This window comes from Canis aureus, chromosome X, assembly GCF_053574225.1.
Source record: "Canis aureus isolate CA01 chromosome X, VMU_Caureus_v.1.0, whole genome shotgun sequence".
Taxonomy (NCBI): Eukaryota; Metazoa; Chordata; class Mammalia; order Carnivora; family Canidae; genus Canis; species Canis aureus.
The window spans coordinates 32,554,804-32,565,197 of record NC_135649.1 but is presented as its reverse complement, the minus strand read 5'-3'; the positions used below and the strand labels follow the sequence as shown (position 1 = coordinate 32,565,197).

Here is a 10,394-nt window from a genome sequence, read left to right as displayed (position 1 = left end):
GGATCAAACACTTGAACCTGGTTAAAGCAATGAAATACTTAAAAAAAAGATTTTATTTATTTATTTAAGAGAAAGCAAGCATGCAAGTGGGACGAGGGGCAGAGGGAAAGAAACAAGCAGACTCCCCGCTGAGGCTGAGCAAGGAGCCCAGGGCCCCGAGCCCATGACCATCAGACGCTTAAATGGCTGAGCCACCCAGGCGCCCCAGCAATGAGACGCTCTTAAAAACCATGTTGATGATTTATCCATCCTGGGCTTTTCTTTCTTCCTCACTGTTTGATCTAGACTGTTACTCTTCAAAGTGTGATTGGAGGACCAGCTGCATCAGCATCACCTGGGAACTTGTTAGAAATGCAAATTCTTGGGCCCCACTCAGACTTACCAAATCAGAATCTCCATTTTAAGTGCTCACTTTGGCAGCACAGACACTGAAATTGGGAGCGACAGGGAGATTAGCATGGCCTGCCACAAGGATGACACGCAAATTCATGAAACATTCCATATCTTTTTTTAAAAAAGAATCTCGTTTTTAACAAAATCCTGAGGTGACACACATGCATGGTAAAGTTTGAAGAGCACCGGGCTAGACTTTTTAGTATGAAAATTTCCCCTTGACAGAGAATACAGGTACAAAGTGAGGACAGGAAAAAAAAAACAAAAAACAAAAAACAAAGTGAGGACAGAGGAGCTCTGGTCTCTCTTTATCATTCATCACTATGTCATGGTCAATTGTATGTTTTTCTTGAAAGATTTTCTTCTTGCTCTTGACATAATTTATAAAAATCTCTTTTTTTTTATAAAAAAAGACTTTATTTATGAGAGACACACAGAGAGAGGCAGAGACATAGGCAGAGGAAGAAGCAGGCTCCCTGCAGGGAGCTCGTTGCAGGACTCAATCCCTGGGCCCAGGGATCAGGCCCTGAGCTGAAAGCAGATGCTCAACTGCTAAGCCACCCAGGTGTCCCTATAAAAAGCTCTTTCTGTTGCCCTTACTCTGTGGTGTTAAGTCTTCTCAACACTGTTTATGCAGGTCTATACCAGCCTCCTACATTTATCATTGGCTTTACATGTTCCTATCCAAATTTAACCTGCTAAGAACTGAATGTAAGGGATGTTTCTTCATCATGAATCTACAAGGCACAATAATTCTCTGTATAGAAAAATCTGTTGGAGTCCAGGCAACAGACCAATCAGAAGGAGTTGCTGTATTTCTCTTTATGCATAAACCCTCAAGCTACCCTGGATTATCAAGAGTCCCTAAGACTGGCCCCTGGAAGATCTTGTTATTTATTCCAGAAAAGGGGACTATTCTACCCTCTTACACTGTTGGTGGGGGGTGCAAGCTGGGGCAGCCACTCTGGAAAACAGTGTGGAGTTTCCTCCAAAAGTCGAAAATGGAGCTACCCTACAATCCAGCAATTGCACTACTAGGCATTTAACCCAAAGATACAAGTGTAGTGATCTGAAGGGACACACCTGCATCCCAGTGTTTATAGCAGCAATGTCCACAATAGCCAAACTATGGAAAGAGCCCAGATGTCCATTGACAAATGAATGGATAAAGAAGAGGCTATGTATATGTATATGTATATATACACACACACAGTGGAATATTACTCAGCCATCAGAAAAAAGAAATCTTGCTATTTGCAATGATGTGGATGAAACTAGAGTGTAATTATGCTAAGTGAAATAAATCAGAGGAGGACAATTATCATATGATTTCACTCATGTAGAATTTAAGAAAATAAACAGAGGAGCATAGGGAAAGAGAGGAAAAAATAAAACAAGACGAAATCAGAGAGGGAGACAAACTGTAAGAGACTTAATCATAGGAAACAAACAGGGTTGCTGGAGGGGAGGGGGGGGGATGGGGTAACAGGATGATGGGCATTAAGGAGGGCACATGATGTAATGAGCACTGGGTGTGATGTGCAACTGATGAGTCACTGAACTCTACTGCTGAAATTAATAATACAGTATATGTTAATTCATTGAATTTAAATTTTAAAAAAGATGTTAGTTGAGAGATGCTTTCTAAAAAAGAAAAGAAGACTATTTCACCTGTTGTTCCCAGTTATATATGTTTCTTAGTGAAGTATCTATATAATAGTAAGACCACATACCACTTTAAAGTGCCTCCCATACCATTTATTTCTGGGGGGCCCACCCTATTTTCTTTTTTTTTAAGATTTTATTTATTCATGAGAGACACACAGAGAGAGAGAGAGAGAGAGAGAGAGGCAGAGACACAGGCAGAGGGAGAAGCAGGCTCCATGCAGGGAGTCCTATGTGGGACTTGATCCCAGGACTCCAGGATCACACCCTGAGCCGAAGGCAGACGTTCAACCGCTGAGCCACCCGGGGGTCCCCTCACCCTATTTTCTTACACTGTTCCAGCTTCCACTTAACCACATCTTCTGCTTGCAAAGTCACTTACAGAAATCTGATTACTTAGGGTCTCTAATGAAATACCACTGCCCATGCTAATGTGCTTTCTGGAGCCCCTCCGGAAGCTTGCCATCCTTGGGGTGCCCAAATGGTTCTGGATTACAAGGGTGTCCTCCCCAGTTCTGTGCCATGTTCTGTCACCTGGGTTTTGAAATGGGTCTGCTTTTGTTCAGCCTCTCGAAGTCTCCCTGAGACAGGTCCAGCAACTCATGGTTCTCATTTGCTTCACCACAGAAGTTCCAGGTCTACGGGGATCCCTGGGTGGCGCCGCGATTTAGTGCTTGCCTTTGGCCCAGGGCGCGATCCTGGAGACCCGGGATCGAGTCCCATGTCGGGCTCCTGTTGCATGGAGCCTGCTTCTCCTTCTGCCTATGTCTCTGCCTCTCTCTCTCTCTCTCTCTCTCTCTCTCTCTCTCTGTGTGTGTGTGTGTGTGTGTGACTATCATAAATAAATAAAAAAGAAAATTAAAAAAAAAAAGAAGTTCCAGGTCTAGAAAAGGACCTGAGGCCATTAGTATACCCTTAGGGCTCCTCCTATCTTTCTCTACCTCTCCTCACTACCAAAACCTCTTTTCTTCTCTCATGGTGACAAAGCAAATGACCTCACAGAACAGAATGGATGCAAACACAGTGATGTGTGTTCGGGGGAGAGGAAGGAGGAAGAGAAACTGTATACATTAGTAGTAACAGGCTTCCAGTGAAGTCATTCAAAAGTTCCCAGGTATCCCTGCATTTGTTCAATTTCCCCACATTTAGGGGGTTTCCCTGATAGCTTTCTAATTATTGATTGCCAATCCAATTCCTTCATGGTCAGTGAACATACCCTGGGTTATTTTCATTCCTTTCAATTTCTTGATGGCTCAGCATATGGTTTCTCATGGTCACTGCTCCACACTCAAAAACAATATGTATTCTGCTGTTGCTAGGGAAGAGAGCTATCAATATCCATTAGGACAAGTTGATTGATGGTATCTTAATGATTATCTACTTCCTCTACTGATTACTGAGGAAGGAGTGTGAAAGTCTCCAAATATAAGTGTGGATTTGTCTATTTCTCCTTTAAATCCTACCAGTTTTTGCTTTACATATTTTGCAGCTCTGTTATTAAGGTACATGCACACTTAGAATTATGCCTTCTTATGCACTGACCCTTCCATCTTTACAAAATATCTCTCTGTATCTCTGGCAATATTCCTCATATTAAATCTACTTTATTTGATGTTTATACATATTACATATTATATATAATCATGCTATATATAAAATAAATACTACATAGAAATATGTATATAGTATATATCTAAAATAGGATATAGTATGTATCTAAGGTAATATACATTGGGGCTCCTGGGCGGCTCAGGTGGTGTGTGATTCCGGGGTCCTGGGATCGAGTCCCACATCACGCTCCCAGCAGGGAGCCTGCTCCTCCCTCTGCCTGTGTGTGTCTCTCATGAATAACTAAATAAAATCTTTAAAATAATAAAATAATATACATTTCTTGCGATTAGTGTTTGTATAGTACATATTTTTTTCAACATTTTACTTTAACATAAGTAACTGGGTTTCTTTTAGGCGGTCCTTTTCTGTTTGTGTCAGTCTGGCAACTTCTGCCTTTTATTTGGAGTACTGTCTACATTTACCCCCCTGCATCAGTGTAGTATTTTTTTTTAAGTAACTCTATGCCCAACATGGGGCTCAAACTCACAACCCAGAGATCAAGAGTTACAAGCTCTACTGACTGAGCCAGCCAGGCACCCCCATTTGTGTAATATTGACATGGTTGTTTCTGAGTCCCTCTTCAAGAGGTCACCATCAAAAAAAAAAAAAAAAAAAGGAGGTCACCATAAGGGAACAGCATCCCTGGGCTCCCTAGTGTTGATTAGTTTGCCCTACAGAAAGGGTCACCAGAAAGCAATGGTTCTAGGAGTACCTCTGATATAACTGCAAGGTCAGGAACACTTAGGAGATATACAATTGGAGTATTTACCTAGGACCCACCTAGGACCCACCTAGGACCATCCCCCCAAGATAGGACCATCAAAATAAATAAGCAAATAACAGTAATGAGAGCTACCCATTATTGAGTGTGGACTGCAGGCCAGGCAGTGTTGGAAGGCCTTTATGAAAAAACCTCCTAGAACCCTCACCACCTCTCTAGGGAAACTGGGAGAAAAGTTTAAAAATATATAAAGTATCAGTCCAGGAGAGTCAATATCCACTAAATGGAAGAAAAACAAGAACAGGGAAGAAGTAATAAAAAAGAAGAAATTTTCTTAAAACCAGAAGAAAGATTTTAGTTTGAAAAAAAAAAAAAACACTGAGTGGAAAGTACAATGAAAGAAAAGGCGACTTGCCTCTAATAATATATCCTTGTGAAGTCTAAAGATATTGAGAGTAAAGAGAAAATCCTTAAAGCTTCTAGAGGGAGGGAATCCCTGGGTGGCTCAGCGGTTTGGCGCCTGCCTTTGGCCCAGGGCGTGGTCCTGGAGTCCCAGGATCGAGTCCCACATCGGGCTCCCTGTGTGGAGCCTGCTTCTCCTTCTGCCTGTGTGTCTGCCTCTCTCTCTCCTCTGTGTCTTTCATGAATAGATAAATAAAATCTTTAAAAAAAATAAAAGCTTCTAGAGGGAAAAAAAGTCTACAAAGAAATAAGAGTCCTCCTTGGCAACATTTAGATGCAAAAAAAACAAAAACAAAAACAAAAACCCACTAGAACAATATCTATAAAGTTTGAGGGAAAATCCCTTTGAACCTATAATTCTATATTAGTTAAATATAAAAACAAAAATAGAGTTTTTTAGGCATGAAATTCTTCAGAAACTTTACTTCCCAGTTCTCTTCTCTGGAAAAACTAATTACTTGAGGATGTGCTCCAGCAATCAAAAAAAGAGATCCACAAAAAACGAAGGCCTGGGCTCTAAGAAGCAAAGACACTAACCCAGGAACGCGATGAGAAAAGATGCTAAAATGGCAGCCATGCAGGAGGGAGGCTTAGAATCAGTGCATTTGATAAGCTGTCTATTCAAATAATGGGAAGAGGGGGACGCCTGGGTGGCTCAGTGGCTGAGCGGCTGCCTTCCGCCCAGGGCGTGATCCCAGGGTCCGGGGATCGGGTCCCACATCAGGCTCCCTGTGGGGAGCCTGATTCTCCCTCTGCCTATGTCTCTGCCTCTCTCTCTGTATCTCTCATGAAAAAATAAATAAAATCTTTAAAAAAAAAACAAATAATGGGAAGAAATCAGTCATATGATGACAAAGACATCTTTGGCAGCAACAACAACAGAAAGAAGGGTCATTAGAAACTCTAAGAAAAGCAAACCTCAAAAAGTCACAATCCACACATAAAACTACCAAAAATGTGGCATGACTAAGCAACTGATAGAGTGTAGGAAAGGAAAAACCATTTTTTTTAATTTTTATTTATTTATGATAGTCACAGAGAGAGAGAGAGAGAGAGAGAGAGAGAGAGAGGCAGAGACACAGGCAGAGGGAGAAGCAGGCTCCATGCACTGGGAGCCCGACGTGGGATTCGATCCCGGGTCTCCAGGATCGCGCCCTGGGCCAAAGGCAGGCGCTAAACTGCTGCGCCACCCAGGGATCCCCAAGAGAAACCATTTGAACTGGAAGCCCTTGCTATTCTCCATTGAGTAGCTCAGGAATAAGGGTATAGGATTCCATCTCCTCCAGTGATCAAATCACACACTGATTCTGCAATGACTAGCCTTGACAAAATGATGTGAATCAACCTACAGACAAAGCACACAAGACATACACAGTTACAGAAGAGAAGGTAAATACGAACACAATTTAAACGTTGACAATTTGGGGGCACCTGCGGGGCTCAGTCAGTTATGTGTCTGCCTTTGGCTCAGGTCATGATCCTGGAGTCCTGGGATTGAGCCCCACGAGCCCCACATCGGGCTCCCTGCTCAGCAGGGAGCTGCTTCTCCCTCTCCCTCTGCTGCTCCCCCTGCTTGTTCTCTCTGTGTCAAATAAATAAATAAAATTGTTTTTAAAAAGGCTGTTTAAACTTTGACAATATGAAACTAATTGAAAAAACTGACAGAGGTTGAAAGTAGTTTTCTCATTTTACAGAGTAGAGCCTCAATAGGTAAGTATAAATGGAAATGTAAGTACATTATGCAGACTTGCAGGTAAACAACTGAGAAGCTCAAGAGGAAAGGGGGATCTAAATTCCTCAACAGACATGTGCAGAGTTGATGCTGCTTAAGGGATATAAATCAAGATTTTGCAGCAAAAGCCCCTCATTTGGAATTACAGAAATAAGCAATAGAAGAACAAAAAGAAATCAGAAATGATCAAAAGAGGCTCACAAGTATCAAAAGTTACTCTAATGGGTAGGACAGGGGTAGAAGCAGGAAAAACCCTTGTACTTTTAAATTTATAACCTCCTTTACTGTTTTTCCATTCGTTCATTCATTCATTCATTCAACAGATACTTACAGAACATCTACTACTGTACCAAGCATTATTCGAAGCATGGGGATATAGGAGGGAGGCTTACATGTCAGAGCATGTAACAAGTCATCTATTTAAACAGCTGGAAAAGACCAGCAACATAAGGACAAAGGCACAGACATCTTTTGGGCAAAAAAAAAAAAAAGATAATCAGAAATTCTAAGAAAAACAAACTTCCTCATAAAACTCATGATCCACATATGAAACAATCCAAAATGTGGCATGACTAAACAACTGGGGTTAGGAGTTATTTCCTTCCGGAGAACTTCCTATCCTCAAGGAACTCACACTGGCGGGGGTGGGGGGTAAGCAATAAACAACTCTTCCTGAAAAAAGACATGTACGAAATGTATTAAATGCAATGAAGATTATAAAACATGATAAATATACACCCATGAGTGATCACTCTGAAATGTGAAATGTGAACTAAAATAAATACCTTTTAAATATTTTATTTACTTATTTATGAGAGACACAGAGAGAGAGAGGCAGAGACACAGGCAGAGGGAGAAGCAAGCTCCCTGTGGGGAACCCGATGTAGACTCAATCCCAAGACCCTGGGATCACGCCCGGAGCCAAAGGCAGACACTCAACCACTGAGCCACCCAGGCGTCCCAAAATAAATACATTTTTATATGAGAAAAGATATAAGATCTTGACCCCTTCCCTCCCAAGAGGCTCCATGGCCCATCTGCTAATTTACATTCCTCCTCCCCAGCAACCACCTCCACACACCAAGGAATCTGGGGAGAGGCACCCTTTGTCAAACCACAAGACGTCCTGTTCCACCCTCACCCCAGGACAATGAGGGCACCAATCTTACATTTACTAAAGGGCCCTTTCAAGTGATTGTTCCCAGAACAAGGAAGACCTGCTCCAAAGTGGCTTGCTGGGAAACTCACACGGCACTCTCTTCCCCCAAGGTTTCCTGAACCCAGGTCCAGCAGCACCGAGAAGAGGTCCAGGCAAGCTCATCTCAGTGAGGTCTCCAGAGACGTGGAATAGATGGGGGCCTCCTACACCAGCACAGCCACCTACTCATCCCGGACAGCAAAGTCTATATGCCGGTCCCACCGGTGCTGTGATGCTAGTGACCAATACTCTTTTGAAACACACAGCATGAAGCACCTTGACTCCTGGTGGCCTGTGACCTAATCAACATTCTGTACTACACAGAGGCATATTTTTGGCTACAGCAAGGAAAAAGGCTAAAGTAGCTCAATAGAGCTACTCCACCGACCTTCACCCACCAAGTATTCCTCAGGAGACCATTCCCTTATGTTCTCCACCTCCACAGATAGTCCAACCTTGTCTTATCTGACTGGGGACCCCGATTTGTGCGAAGGTTCTAGAGAGCACCCCTCTAACACAGCAGGTCCAAGTCCACCTGTCCACTCACTGCCCACCACAAGCTAACTGGACAACAGCCAGAAAGAACACATAAGCTAGATTTTGGAGGAGGCTTCTGGTTACCACATACCTTCTACCAACAAGATGACTGAGCCACACACATCCCAAAAGCTAAATTCGCTTATGACACTATGTGCCCATCTCCTAGAATACCTCCTTTTCACAATAATCCCGACATTGTGCATCATACCAAGCTGCTTCACAACCCTTTGCCTTCAGTCAACAAATGTCAGTTACCTACTACGCACCACACACTATGCTGAATATGAGTCCTGGCTTCCCATAGGCCACATGTTACCCTTGAAAAAATTTGAAAAAGGGCACTCCTCCAGACAGACATCTCTGGCCCAGAGTGCATGACTTGGTGAGTATAGTGAAGGCTGAATTTCAGTTCCCATAGGTCTTCTTGGTCAGATTCTCTTTGTACAGTGAACAATCTGCACAACTGTACACAGCAGGCTTACAGATATTCAACAGTAAAAAAAGAGCTTCATCACTGACTAGAAGCATTCTGAGTTCCCCCAAAAAGGCCCATGGGACATCTACATTTGCCAATGATCTTATCTTGCTCTCCTCCTACAGTGTCTGCTCACCTGGCTCTATTACAGATTTAGGGCCGCTCCCTGGGCCCAATCACATTCCCAGAGATTATGAGCCCTGTCACCTTCACATCTAGTTTCTCTTTGGCTTTCACCATTCCTTACTAGACCCAGCTGGTCTCAACTGAACCCAACACCCCACCCTGTACCCTACACCCTTGGGATTCAATGTTGCAAAACGTTGTCCAAAGACATAATTTAGGAAATTTTGGAGCAAGCCAAAATGATAAGCCTCCAGCACTCATCTTATTTCACCCCATTTAGCAGGCAGAGAGTGAAAGGTAGAGCAGGGCATATCCAGCCCCACTCTTCTGTAGGCTGATCAAATCACCCCCAAGTCAATGGTCAGCATCTTTTGACTGTGGTCTCCAGATCCTTCTGCCTTGGCCAAAGACTATGTTCTTTTCACCTTATCCTTAGTTCCAGCCAGCTGAAGCAAAATGCAGTGAAAGACAACTTTAGCATCACTAAATAGAATACATAAAATATCAACTCGAAGCATGTGCATTTCCATCTTTCCCCAGCATTGAAGGCTTCCCCCATAGGCACTGCCAGGTGGGTGATTAACACATATATGACTAAGAGGGCTCAGTGAAGTGGTCTCTCCCAGAGAAAGGGCAGGTTTAACCCCCAATATGATTCCAGGTCCTCTGCTTGAGCCACAGGAAGAAATGCAAAAACAAAACCACAAAACCCCAGCAGTGTCTCATGTGCTGTAAATCTAGACAGTTTTCGGAGTAAATCCATGATGAGACTACCCCCTCCCTTTAAGGGTTTTCTTGGACTAGAGGAGGATAGGCCCTTAGATTGCCTCCCTTATGCTGACAGAACCACGAGAAGGAGGGGCATCATCTGGTCATTTGAAGCAATGCCAAGCAGGAGGAATTCCCAAGCCAGTTCCTGGTAGGCAAGTAGCTGCCCTTTCTGGGACCTTAAGACACTGGGAGCTCTGGGGGCGCCTGGCTGGTTCAGTGAGCAGAGCTTGCGACTCTTGATCTTGGGGCCACGAGTTTGAGCTCCATGTTGGGCAAAGAGCCTACTTTAAAATTTTTTTTAATTTAATTTAATTTAATTTAAAGAAAAGATACTGGAAGCTCGGGCTCCTGAGTTGAACTGTCTGGGTTCAACTCTTACCTCCACCATTTATAATTTGAACTACAAAAAAGCCATCTGGAGTCACAGAAGGCACAGAGGGTCTGGATACTGGACTGCCCAGCTTTAAATCTCTGCTCTGCCACTGACCAGAAGATCCTGGTGATCTCTTTAGCAAGGACTGCTTGTTTCCTCACCTTTGAGATGAGAAATATCATCTTCACCTCACAGGGTGGTTGGGAAGCTTCCATGAGAACACACATGGCCTGGCCGATAGTAAGCACTCACTAAATCTCCAGCACTGTGGTTATTACTCCGTTATGTGTCAATTTCTCATGCCCTGGAAATGGGAAGGTAAATAAA

The 10,394-nt window shown here is 43.2% G+C and overlaps 1 non-coding gene across 1 annotated transcript; it reads left to right on the top strand.

Annotated features, from left to right (window-relative positions):
* Window positions 1–404: 404 nt before the first annotated feature.
* Window positions 405–508, top strand: LOC144309292 (U6 spliceosomal RNA). The gene has a single exon (XR_013375344.1). It is a non-coding gene; the product is annotated as a U6 spliceosomal RNA (small nuclear RNA).
* Window positions 509–10,394: the final 9,886 nt, after the last annotated feature.